Here is a 12,726-nt window from a genome sequence, read left to right as displayed (position 1 = left end):
GCTGGCCGTTGTATTGCACGACCCCCCTATGCCCCCCGATAGTTACAAACGAAGGCACGTGCTTTTTCAGCACCATCGTCACTGCTCTGACGCCCGAGTCCACCTTGTACCGGTGGCCAGCACCCCAGAACTCGCGGTTCACGGAGATTACTTCGCCATACAGACGCAAGTAACGTCCCACTTCGTCGTCAGGCACCTCAAACGGAAGATTGTACACTTTCAAATGACGCGCACCATATCCGGCGAAGGAGATCTTCACGTCACTCACTGCGCCGTCTCTGTGCTTAAATTTTCGTATTCCACCGTGTGTGGACACGAGGGTTTCACACCGTATTAGTGTTGTCAACTTGATAAACAAACTGTACAACGTGAAATCGAGCATCAGCCCCTCCAGTTCCTCCTCCTCTATACGCAGTTCGTCAAACATCCATTCTTCGATTTCGTAGGCCGTCGGCCTCACGTACTCTCGATCGAATTGCAATTGCAACGTCGTGTTCGAGCGGTTATACGTCGTCATCGTCACTTACCGAATCGTTGTATCGTGCGTTGGAAACGAACAGCTACGGCTGGCGCGGCGCGGGAGCCGGCAGGCGGCGGGCGCGGGCGCGGCGCGGTAGGATGTCGGGCGGCGACGGCTCGGCGGCCGGTAATCCTCGGCTACCTGGGACGCACAATAGCGAGCGGCACACGTGTTGCCAGGCGGGCAGCCAGCCAAGTACTCAAAATGAGATAGAGCCAACAGCACCCGGTGTTCCCAGGCGGTCACCCATCCAAGTACTAACCGGGCCCGATGTTGCTTAACTTCGGTGATCGGACGAGAACCGGTGTATTCAACATGGTATGGCCGTTGGCGTCCTTATACTGTAGCCGCACCACACAGGAGGCATTCGCCTCTTCTCGCAACACACGCAACAGCCGCTTTCCGTGGCACATTTGACGCAAAGCACGTCCTTCCACCTCGAAGGTGGCGCGGAGTGCGCTCTCGGCTCGGCGTCTCATAGGCGACTGCCGAACGTGGGTGCGGCGCACAACACAGCTGCTCGGTGCACCGCCTGTCATTCGTTTGGTGCGTGTGGCCTCCGACACTCGCTGGCGACGCGCCTTGTTCCTGTTAGCCGGCGCGGGGCTTGCGCGCGGCCGGGCGCGGCGGGGGGACTGCGCGGGGTGTGGCAGTGTCCTGCTGGACCGACGGAGGCTTTCTCACCTGGCTGACACACGCCGCGCTTCCAGATATTTGCGTAATTTGCGCGGTCCATTCGCGCCTGGCCCCCCCTTCTGTCCCGACTTAGCTCGACTGCCGCTCGCTGCCGCTTGGGTCGCGGTCCATATGACAGCACAAACGCGAGAAACGTCTGCGGGAGGCGGCGAGACGACAAAAGAACAAATTCGGTTTGTAATCATAAATTTAGAGCTGTACACCGCTGCAGAACGATAGGCAGGCGCTAACGTATTTCGGAGCATACCGCCCGATTCGTAGTGTTTTGTCGTTTTCAAAGACTTCCTGGCAAACTTGGTTAGCACATTCTCCTTCAAACTGAGTTAATTACTGCAGTTTCGTACCTGACGGCCGTTTAAAATGCTTGAGGAAGTCTCTTTGTCACGACAGAAAGGTGGTATGGGAAGAGGGCTGGCAAGAGTAGCGACTAAAAAGCGAAAAATGAAGGCAGCCAGAATTCCCAGGCGCTCATCCATACGAGTACTACCGTTGTTGCTTCACTTCTGTGATCGGACGAGAACGGAAGATTTTATTTTACTTTATTTTATTTTATTTTATTTTATTTTTTTTGTTTATTTACATTGTGGAATTTAGCACTGCTACAAAACAGTAGGGCCTGACTTATTTCAGAACTCATCTGTCGATTCGTAGTGTGTTGTTGTTTTCAAGGCGTTCCAGCACTCTCTTCTTTCGCGCATTCTTCCTCAAATTGAGTTCATTACTGTAATTTTTGTATCCTACGTTTGATACAGTAGTTTAAAATGCTTGTGGAAGCATCTTTGTCAACACCTGAAAGTTAGTATGAAAAGAGGGCTGGCAGGTGTAGCGACGTAAAAATGAAAAAATGATATAGAGCCAACAGCACCTTTTTTTTTTACCAAAATATTTATTTCAGAAAAAAAAGTAAGAACAACAAATAAATCATCTCTATGGTTGTGATTTACACGTTTTCATATTAATTTTGATCATCTGTTTATGGTATTTGTTACTCTTATTTCTTTTGTGGGACATGCTGTCCATTTTCTAATTTTCCTTTCATGATTTTCGTTTTTAAACACTTCGATAAGTTTTTCCTATATTCGTTACTGGGCGTAGTCCATTTTCATTGCTATATGTTTATGTCCAAGTTTGTTATGGCAAATAATGACACGACTGGCATTTCTCTGATGTCACAGAGTTATTCACTTGCAATGTGCATATTTGCAATGTGCATATAAAGAAACAAAACAAAAAAATGAGCATAGTTATTTAGATAGTGATTACATTAATTAAATACATTTAACTTACATATTGCATTTAAGGCATGAAAGGATGGTAGAAACAAAGGAGGTCCGGTTTTAGTTCGGCGTTTAAGCATGCATCACATATTATTTACATGGAAAGACAGATCTGACAGTTGAAGGACGAAGGTGAAAGTAGAGATGAGTGCAAAGGATTAGTACATGTTATGACTTTGTGGCACTTAGGAAGGGAAAGAACACTTTAATATGTACCTGTTATTCCGGTGGTGATTGGGAGGTTATAGCACTGAAACACTACACCCTAGGGAGTTCACACAGATAAAACACTTTCTTTTTGCTGCATTTCTTAAAACACTTTGGCGCACTTCTACTTTCACTTTCATTTTGGATTTGCACTATTTCACTTTTATCACTGCACTGCACTGTCGAGGTTGCTGCGGTGCTGTGGGGAGGCTCGCTGGTGTTCACGTGCCGCCGGGGAAGACGTCGTCGATGGCTGCCTGCAGGGGTATCCGGAGGAAGTTCTGGAAGTTCTCGTCGTACCGCCTTTTCTGCTGGGCTTCCTTATGTTCCTCCCAGAGGTCCATCAGGAAGTCGACGTGGTCCGTCTGCCGCTTCGTCACGATGGCGTGGCCTGTCATGCCGAGGATCCACAGGGTTGCCAGCCTTTTCGGCCTGGGAAATGGTTTGATGTCGGGCGCAGTGATGACTGTAGGTGTTATAGCTCGCTGGTCCGTTCTATTTATTTTTGCCACCATTCTCTGGCACGTTTCCCATATGCTCACCCCGTTTTTACATGTGAAGCGGTGCTCTAAGGTGTCGACACAGTTGCATGCTTCACATTTATCTGAATCTCTCAGTTTGATTCTGGCTAATTTTTCGTTTGTTGCTACCGTCTTGTTTACTATTCGGTACCAGCTCGCCTTCACGTGCTTTGGTAGCGTGGTTTCCGTGATGTTTTTCCATATCTGTGGCCAGTTGTGATTGGGGAACTTGTTTTCTATTTTGTTTCTGGCAGGCCTTCCCCTCAGCGCCCTGTAAATTTGCCTCGCTGTCCTGTGACTGGGATTTGCCACGGTTGTCAATGCATAGCTCTTGTCTATGTAGTATTGTCTTACGTGGCAAATCTTATACGGGATGTGGCTCGTGTTTATTGGCGGTTCTTCAGATGCAGGTTTCATTCTTCTTATCAGTGCTGCTGTGATGCTTTCTGGGTTCTTCTCCTTGATTTCCAGCGTCCTTTTTAGTAGAAGCGCCGCACATTTCGTTCTTACTTCCACAAGGCCGAGTCCTCCTTCCTCTATCGGTAGCGAGCATGTTTCCTGCGCCACTTTGAAGATTTCTCTTCGCCACAGGAGGTAGTATACGGCTCCCGTGATTGCGCTAGCTATTTCTTTGGGTAAGGTCAGGATCTGTGCCAGGTAGTAGGCTTTCGATAGGATCGTTGTGTTTATGAGGTCTATTCTTTGATGTAGTGTTAGTTTCCTGTTTGAATGCACTCTTGTGAGGCCTCGTATTACATGTAGTGCGTTCCTCCAGTTGTATGTTGCCATTTTTTGTGGGCAAGGCTGCATGAAGATGCCGAGTACTTTGTGGTTCTCGACTACTTCATACCACTGACTCGCTGCATTTATCTGTTTATTCCCAATTGGCAGTAGCACTGTTTTCTTTTTGTTAATTTTTGCACCTGACGCTTCTTCAAAAGTGTGCAGTATTTCTTCCACCGTTTTTATTTCTTCACGTTGTTGGATGAAGATTCCCACGTCATCTGCGTAGGCTACGCAAGCCACTTTTTTGTCTTCCACCGTGTAGCCTGCTATGCTATTGGCGATCTTCTTCAATAGCGGGTCTAGTGCTACTGCAAATAGAGCCATTGACAGGGGGCAGCCTTGCCTCACTGACCTGTTTAGCGCTAGGTATTTTGTTGTCCAGCCGTTTATGGCTATTCTGGATTTGCCATTCTTTAGTAGTTTTTCGACGATGCTGTTGAATTTTGGTCCGAATCCTAGTCTTTTTAACGTCTTCATTAAGTAGCTGTGATCGATCCTATCGAAAGCCTTGTTGAAGTCTACGGATATTATTGCTGCTGTATTCCTGTTGGTGGCTGCATATGCTATCACGTCTCTATAGGTGGAGGTAGCGTTAAATATACTTCTACCTGGCACTGCACACGTCTGCCACGGGCTTATTGCTTTGGTCATTGCAGTCTTCAAGTTGCTTGCGAGGCATTTGGCTATTAATTTATAATCGGCATTCAGGAGCGTGACGGGACGGTAGTCTTCTATTCGTCGGGCTTTTTTCTGTTTAGGTATGAGTATGATGGTCCCATCCGTGAGCCTGGCTGGTATCTCTGCTCCGCCTAAGATCTCATTTACCATCTCCGTCACTTTCCCTCCGATTATCTCCCAGTACTCGATGTAAAACTCGGTCGGGATGCCGTCGGTGCCCGGTGATCTTCCTTTGGCGCTGCTCTTGAGGACTGCTCCGACTTCATCTTCGTCGAAGGTCTCCGTCAGTTTTGTTCTGTCTGCCTCCGTTAGCATCCGTGTTGTGTTTTGCAGGATTTTTGTTACTGCTCGTTGTTTTGTTTCTTCTTTTTGGAAGAGTTGTTCGAAGTGCGTCTCTACGTGTTTTTTAATTTCTGGTTCTGTTTTGAGAGATCGCCCTTCGCCGTCGCACAGTTCCTTAATGGTCTTGCTCGCCGCCCTTTCCCTCTCCCTGTTGATGTGGTGCAGGGTAGCGGGCTCGTCCTCCACTTCGCCGTACGTTTTACTTCTTGTGATTACTCCCCTCAGTTGCTGTTGTTTGATCAGTAGCATTTTTGCTTTGATCCTCCTCACCCTAGGCAAGAAAGATAGGTCGTCTAACGGCGCATTTCTGGCGTCTTTCAGGCACTGTTGATAAAAGTCGGCAGTGTTCCTTCTCCAGAACGCTTTTTCGGCGCAGAACCGAATTAGCAGTCTTCTCAGCGCTGGTTTCGTGCGCGTAATCTACCAGTCTATTGTGGTGCTGTGCTCTGCTCTCTGCGCCAAGCATTCTTGCCACGTGGCTTCTATCTCCTTTCTCAGAGCGACGTCTTGCAGGTGGTCGTTGTTTAGCTTCCAGGAGCTTCTTCCCGCTGCCGTCTTCTCTGTTTCCAAACGGATGCTGCACTCGTAGCAGGAGTGGTCGGAAAACATGACTGGGCAGACCTCCACTCGCGATATTTTGTCTGCCAAGTCTCTGCTTACGTAAATTCTATCCAGTCTGCTTCTTCCGTTTCTGTAGAAGTATGTGAACTCTGTGAGTGCGAGATTTTTCACTCTCCACGAATCCTCCAGTTTTAAACGTTTAATGAGTTCTTGTAATTCGGCGCACACGTTTGCCACTGGGATCTGGTCCTCTTGTGCGGTCACACAATTGAAGTCACCACCAATTATGATATTGTTGTTGTTGTGTAGGATAAGTTCACATATTTCTTCGTTAAAGAAGTTGCTCCTGGCTCTCTTGTTGTTTGTGCCTGACGGTGCGTATACGTTCACAACTAACGTGCCCTCTATTTGGATCGCAGTTCCTCGGCCGTTTGATAACATCTTGGGTTCGTCAGTTTCTATTCCGTGTCTGACCATTATCGCGGTGCCGCACCTCGATTCTGGGTCTATGTTTGTGTAGATGTCGAACCCCGGTATCCGTTCTATCGCCGTCGATGCCACTTCTTTCAAAAGCGCTACGTCTGCGGCTCTGTGCCTTAAGAACTGTGCGAGGGCGTCTATCTTTACTGCTGTAGTCATTTTATTTACGTTGCAAGTGATTATCTGGTACGAGTTTTTTGCCAGCCTAGTCATTTCTATTGCCCGTCAGAGCTGTCGTCAGAGTCCGTGTGCTGCAGTTGTGGCCGCTCTGGCCCACTTTGCCTCCTCTCCTGTGAGGAACTGGAATTTTGCCTTTTCCTTTCCTTTTTGGTTCCTGTTTTGTTCGCCGTTTTGTTTGTCGTTTCTGTTTTCTCTTCTGTGTTCCGTTGTTTCCCCTTGGCTTTTTCTCCGCTCCTCCTCTTCTTGGAGGTGGTTGCGGCGACGTCATCTTCTTGGTTTAATTTCAGTATCTTTTTAAGTTGGTTCACGTTTTCTCGTATCTTCTGCTCGCGTTCCTGTTCGTGTGTGGCTGGAGTACCACTTTCATTTTCTGCTTTTTCAGTTTCCATCATTTCTATTTCTCGTTCTTTTTCCTTTCTCGCTTGCTTCGCCAGCGTTTTCTGTGTACGCGCCGTCTTGGGCTGTACTTGCTGTTCGGCCTCGTCCGAGCTGCCGTCGCTAATCTTCCTTTTGTCGGCGCTTCCGGGTGCTGGCCCGGTGGCCGGCTCGGGGCCGGGGGTAGCCCGGGCAGCGGGTTCTGAGGCCTCCTCCTCCTCCATTGTGTCCTGCTCGGCTGTAGCGGCGGCGGGGCCCGCGGCGGCAGGCTCGTTGCCGTTACTGTCCTCTCCCTGTGGCTGCGGGGCAGCGTCCGCTATTCTCAGCGACGGAAAATCTTCGTTTAGATTCATCATCGCGCCTGGGTACGTATTCTCCCTAGGAAGCTGTACCGGCCGTTTTCGTGGGCAGTCGTTCCTCATGTGATCCGTGGCATGGCAGATGGAACATGTCTGAGGTTGGCCTGTGTACGAGACGAAGCCTCTGTGCCCGCATACGTTGATGAACGACGGAATGTGTTTCTTTAGGTCCATTTTTACGGTGCGCACACCCGAGTCTACCTGAATGCGGTATGCACTCGACCACTTGTCTCTCGATATCCCGAAAACATTTCCGTATAGTCTGCAGGTTTTTACAATTTCTTCGTCAGGGACTTCGAAAGGCAGATTGTATATTTTTATATTCCTGATTCCGTAACCAGAATGCTGGATCGTGACGTCACTTGTGGTTCCGTCCCTATGTTTGAACTTCCAGATGCCCCTGTTTAGATTTACTACCCTATCAATTTCCGAGGCATTACCAATTTTTACAAACAGTGTGTTCAAAATAAAGTCCAGTTGTAGTCCCTCGATTTCCTCTACTGGTACTTTCACATCGTCAATGATCCAATTGTGAATTTGAAAACGCGTTCGGTCTTTCACCATTCTTATCGAAAGTACACTGAATAGTGTCCCTCCTGTTTGTCGTAGATGCCATGTTTTCCAAACATAACCGGTCAATAAAATAAAGAACTTATACTCGCCAAAGCAGCGACGGCGGCGGCACGCCGTCCACCTCGGGGAGCGGGCAGCGGGCGCGGTGCGGGGACGGTCTCGTGGCCGGCCAGCGACGGCGGGACGGCCGGGAAAATCCTCCTACCTGGGACGCACAATAGCGAGCGGCACCCGGTGTTCCCAGGCGGTCACCCATCCAAGTACTAACCGGGCCCGATGTTGCTTAACTTCGGTGATCGGACGAGAAACGGTGTATTTAACATGGTATGGCCGTTGGCGTCCTTATACTGTAGCCGCACCACACAAGAGGCATTCGCCTCTTCTCGCAACACACGCAACAGCCGCTTTCCGTGGCACATTTGACGCAAAGCACGTCCTTCCACCTCGAAGGTGGCGCGGAGTGCGCGCTCGGCTCGGCGTCTCATAGCCGACTGCCGAACGTGGGTGCGGCGCACAACACAGCTGCTCGGTGCACCGCCTGTCATTCGTATGGTGCGTGTGGCCTCCGACACTCGCTGGCGACGCGCCTTGTTCCTGTTATCCGGCGCGGGGCTTGCACGCGGCCGGGCGCGGCGGGGGGACTGCGCGGGGTGCGGCAGTATCCTACTGGACCGACGGAAGCTTTCTCACCTGGCTGACACACGCCGCGCTTCCAGATATATGCGTAATTTGCGCGGTCCATTCGCGCCTGGCCCCCCTTCCGTCCCGACTTGTCCCGACTTTGCTCGACTGCCGCTCGCTGCCGCTCGGGTCGCGGTCCATATGACAATTCCAGAAGTATCAAATACAAAAAAATGCTTACCGAAGAAAGAAAATGTATCGTGCTAGGCACCCTACTCCCGCCCTGTGGTGCAACTGATGTCCCTCTCTCCAAAAATGTACTCAATGGGACCATAATGTTGCAACCAAACACACGTTGACCTGCTGTGAGGAAAAAACGAGTTAGTACATTTCAAACATGAAAAAGGTCATTTTAAATTCAACATGAAAGACCAAAATTCCAAAAGTATCAAACACAAAATAATGCTTACCGACGAAAGAAAATGTATCGTGCTAGGCACCCTCCTCCCGCCTGTGGTGCAGCTGATGTCCCTCTATCCAAAAATGTACTCAATGGGACCATAATGTTGCAACCACACACACGTTGACCTGCTGTGAGGAAAACACAAGTTAGTACATTTCAAACATGAAAAAGGTCATTTTAAAATCATCAGGAAAAACCAAAATTCCAAAAGTATCAAACACAAAAAAATCCTTACCGAAGAAAGAAAATGTATCGTGCTAGGCACCCTCCTCCCGCCCTGTGGTGCAAATGATGTCCCTCTCACCAAAAATGTACTCAATGGGACCATAATGTTGCAACCACACACACGTTGACCTGCTGTGAGGAAAAAACGAGTTAGTACATTTCAAACATGAAAAAGATCATTTTAAAATCAACATGAAAAACCAAAATTCCAAAAGTATCAAACACAAAATAATGCGTACCGAAGAAAGAAAATGTATCGTGCTAGGCACCCTCCTCCCGCCCTGTGGTGCAACTGATGTCCCTCTCTCCAAAAATGTACTCAATGGGTCCATAATGTTTCAACCACACACACGTTGACCTGCTGTGAGGAAAAAACGAGTTAGTACAATTCAAACATGAAAAAGGTCATTTTAAAATCAACATGAAAAACAAAAATTCCAAAAGTATCAAACACAAAATAATGCTTACCGAAGAAAGAAAATGTATTGTGCTAGGCACCCTCCTCCCGCCCTGTGGTGCAACTGATGTCCCTCTCTCCAAAAATGTACTCAATGGGACCATAATGTTGCAACCACACACACGTTGACCTGCTGTGAGGAAAATACGAGTTAGTACATTTCAAACATGGAGAAGGTCATTTTAAAATCAACATGAAAAACCAAAATTCCAAAAGTATCAAATACAAAATAATGCTTACCGAAGAAAGAAAATGTATTGTGCTAGGCACCCTCCTCCCGCCCTGTGGTGCAACTGATGTCCCTCTCTCCAAAAATGTACTCAATGGGACCATAATGTTGCAACCACACACACGTTGACCTGCTGTGAGGAAAAAACGAGTTAGTACATTTCAAACATGAAAAAGGTCATTTTAAAATCAACATGAAAAACCAAAATTCTAAAAGTATCAAACACAAAATAATGCTTACCGAAGAAAGAAAATGTATCGTGCTAGGCACCCTCCTCCCGCCCTGTGGTGCAACTGATGTCCCTCTCTCCAAAAATGTACTCAATGGGTCCATAATGTTTCAACCACACACACGTTGACCTGCTGTGAGGAAAAAACGAGTTAGTACATTCCAAACATGAAAAAGGTCATTTTAAAATCAACATGAAAAATCAAAATTCCAAAAGAATCAAACACAAAATAATGCTTACCGAAGAACGAATATGTATCGTGCTAGGCACCCTCCTTCCGCCCTGTGGTGCAACTGATGTCCCTCTCTCGACAAAAGTACTCAATGGGACCATAATGTTGCAACCAAACACACGTTGACCTGCTGTGAGGAAAAAACGAGTTAGTACAATTCAAACATGAAAAAGGTCATTTTAAAATCAACATGAAAAACTAAAATTACAAAAGTATCAAACACAAAATAATGCTTACCCAAGAAAGAAAATGTATCGTGCTAGGCACCCTCCTCCCGCCCTGTGGTGCAACTGATGTCCCTCTCTCCAAAAATGTACTCAATGGGACCATAATGTTGCTACCACACACACGTTGACCTGCTGTGTGGAAAAAACGAGTTAGTACATTTCAAACATGAAGAAGGTCTTTTTAAAATCAACATGAAAAACCAAAATTCCAAAAGTATCAAACACAAAATAATACTTACCGAAGAAAGAAAACGTATCGTGCTAGGCACCCTCCTTCCGCCCTGTGGTGCAACTGATGTCCCTCTCTCCAAAAATGTACTCAATGGGACCATAATGTTGCAGCCACACACACATTGACCTGCTGTGAGGAAAAAACGAGTTAGTACATTTCAATCATGAAAAAGGTCATTTTAAAATCAACATGAAAAACCAAAATTCCAAGAGTATCAAACACAAAAAAATGCTTACCGAAGAAAGAAAATGTATCGTGCTAGGCACCCTCCTCCCGCCCTGTGGTGCAACTGATGTCCCTCTCTCCAAAAATGTACTCAATGGGACCATAATGTTGCTACCACACACACGTTGACCTGCTGTGTGGAAAAAACGAGTTAGTACATTTCAGACATGAAGAAGGTCTTTTTAAAATCAACATGAAAAACCAAAATTCTAAAAGTATCAAACACAAAATAATGCTTACCCAAGAAAGAAAATGTATCGTGCTAGGCACCCTCCTCCCGCCCTGTGGTGCAACTGATGTCCCTCTCTCCAAAAATGTACTCAATGGGACCATAATGTTGCAAACACACACACGTTGACCTGCTGTGAGGAAAAAGGAGTTAGTACATTTCAAACATGAAAAAGGTCATTTTAAAATCAACATGAAAAATCAAAATTCCAAAAGAATCAAACACAAAATAATGCTTACCGAAGAACGAATATGTATCGTGCTAGGCACCCTCCTTCCGCCCTGTGGTGCAACTGATGTCCCTCTCTCGACAAAAGTACTCAATGGGACCATAATGTTGCAACCAAACACACGTTGACCTGCTGTGAGGAAAAAACGAGTTAGTACAATTCAAACATGAAAAAGGTCATTTTAAAATCAACATGAAAAACTAAAATTACAAAAGTATCAAACACAAAATAATGCTTACCGAAGAAAGAAAACGTATCGTGCTAGGCACCCTCCTTCCGCCCTGTGGTGCAACTGATGTCCCTCTCACCAAAAATGTACTCAATGGGACCATAATGTTGCAGCCACACACACATTGACCTGCTGTGAGAAAAAAACGAGTTAGTACATTTCAATCATGAAAAAGGTCATTTTAAAATCAACATGAAAAACCAAAATTCCAAGAGTATCAAACACAAAAAAATGCTTACCGAAGAAAGAAAATGTATCCTGCTAGGCAACCTCCTCCTGCCCGGTGGTGCAACTGATGTCCCTCTCTCCAAAAATGTACTCAATGGGACCATAATGTTGCAACCAAACACACGTTGACCTGCTGTGAGGAAAAAACGAGTTAGTACATTTCAAACATGAAAAAGGTCATTCTAAAATCAACATGAAAAACCAAAATTCCAAAAGTATCAAACACAAAATAATGCTTACCGAAGAACGAAAATGTGTCGTGCTAGGCACCCTCCTCCCGCCTTGTGGTGCAAATGATGTCCCTCTCTCCAAAAATGTACTCAATGGGACCATAATGTTGCAACCAAACACACGTTGACCTGCTGTGAGGAAAAAACGAGTTAGTACATTTCAAACATGAAAAAGGTCATTTTAAAATCAACATTAAAAACCAAAATTCCAAAAGTATCAAACACAAAATAATGCTTACCGAAGAAAGAAAATGTATCGTTCTAGGCACCCTCCTCCCGCCCTGTGGTGCAACAGATGTCCCTATCTTCAAAAATGTACTCAATGGGACCATAATGTTGCAACCACACACACGTTGACCTGCTGTGAGGAAAAAACCAGTTAGTACATTCCAAACATGAAAAAGGTCATTTTAAAATCAACATTAAAAACCAAAATTCCAAAAGTATCAAACACAAAAAATGCTTACCGAAGAAAGAAAATGTATTGTGCTAGGCACCCTCCTCCCGCCCTGTGGTGCAAGTGATGTCCCTCTCTTCAAAAATGTACTCAATGGGACCATAATGTTGCAACCACACACACATTGACCTGCTGTGAGGAAAAAACGAGTTAGTACATTTCAAACGTGAAAAAGGTCATTTTAAAATCAACATTAAAAACTAAAATTCCAAAAGTATCAAACACAAAATAATGCTTACCGAAGAAAGAAAATATATCGTGCTAGGCACCCTCCTCCCGCCCTGTGGTGCAAGTAATGTCCCTCTCTCCAAAAATGTACTCAATGGGACCATAATGTTGCAACCACACACACGTTGACCTGCTGTGTGGAAAAAACGAGTTAGTACATTTCAAACATGAAAAAGGTCATTTTAAAATCAACATGAAAAA

At 46.2% G+C, this 12,726-nt stretch overlaps 2 non-coding genes across 2 annotated transcripts; both read right to left on the bottom strand.

Annotated features, from left to right (window-relative positions):
• Window positions 1–733: 733 nt before the first annotated feature.
• LOC126177318 (5S ribosomal RNA) lies at window positions 734–852 on the bottom strand. The gene has a single exon (XR_007535808.1). It is a non-coding gene; the product is annotated as a 5S ribosomal RNA (ribosomal RNA).
• Window positions 853–7,774: 6,922 nt separating this feature from the next.
• Window positions 7,775–7,893, bottom strand: LOC126178612 (5S ribosomal RNA). The gene has a single exon (XR_007536497.1). It is a non-coding gene; the product is annotated as a 5S ribosomal RNA (ribosomal RNA).
• Between the last annotated feature and the right edge of the window lie 4,833 nt (window positions 7,894–12,726).

The sequence above is a fragment of the Schistocerca cancellata genome, chromosome 3 (assembly GCF_023864275.1).
Source record: "Schistocerca cancellata isolate TAMUIC-IGC-003103 chromosome 3, iqSchCanc2.1, whole genome shotgun sequence".
In the NCBI taxonomy this organism is placed as follows: Eukaryota; Metazoa; Arthropoda; class Insecta; order Orthoptera; family Acrididae; genus Schistocerca; species Schistocerca cancellata.
Note: the sequence above shows the minus strand (reverse complement) of the source record. Positions and strands in the feature narration are given on the sequence as shown.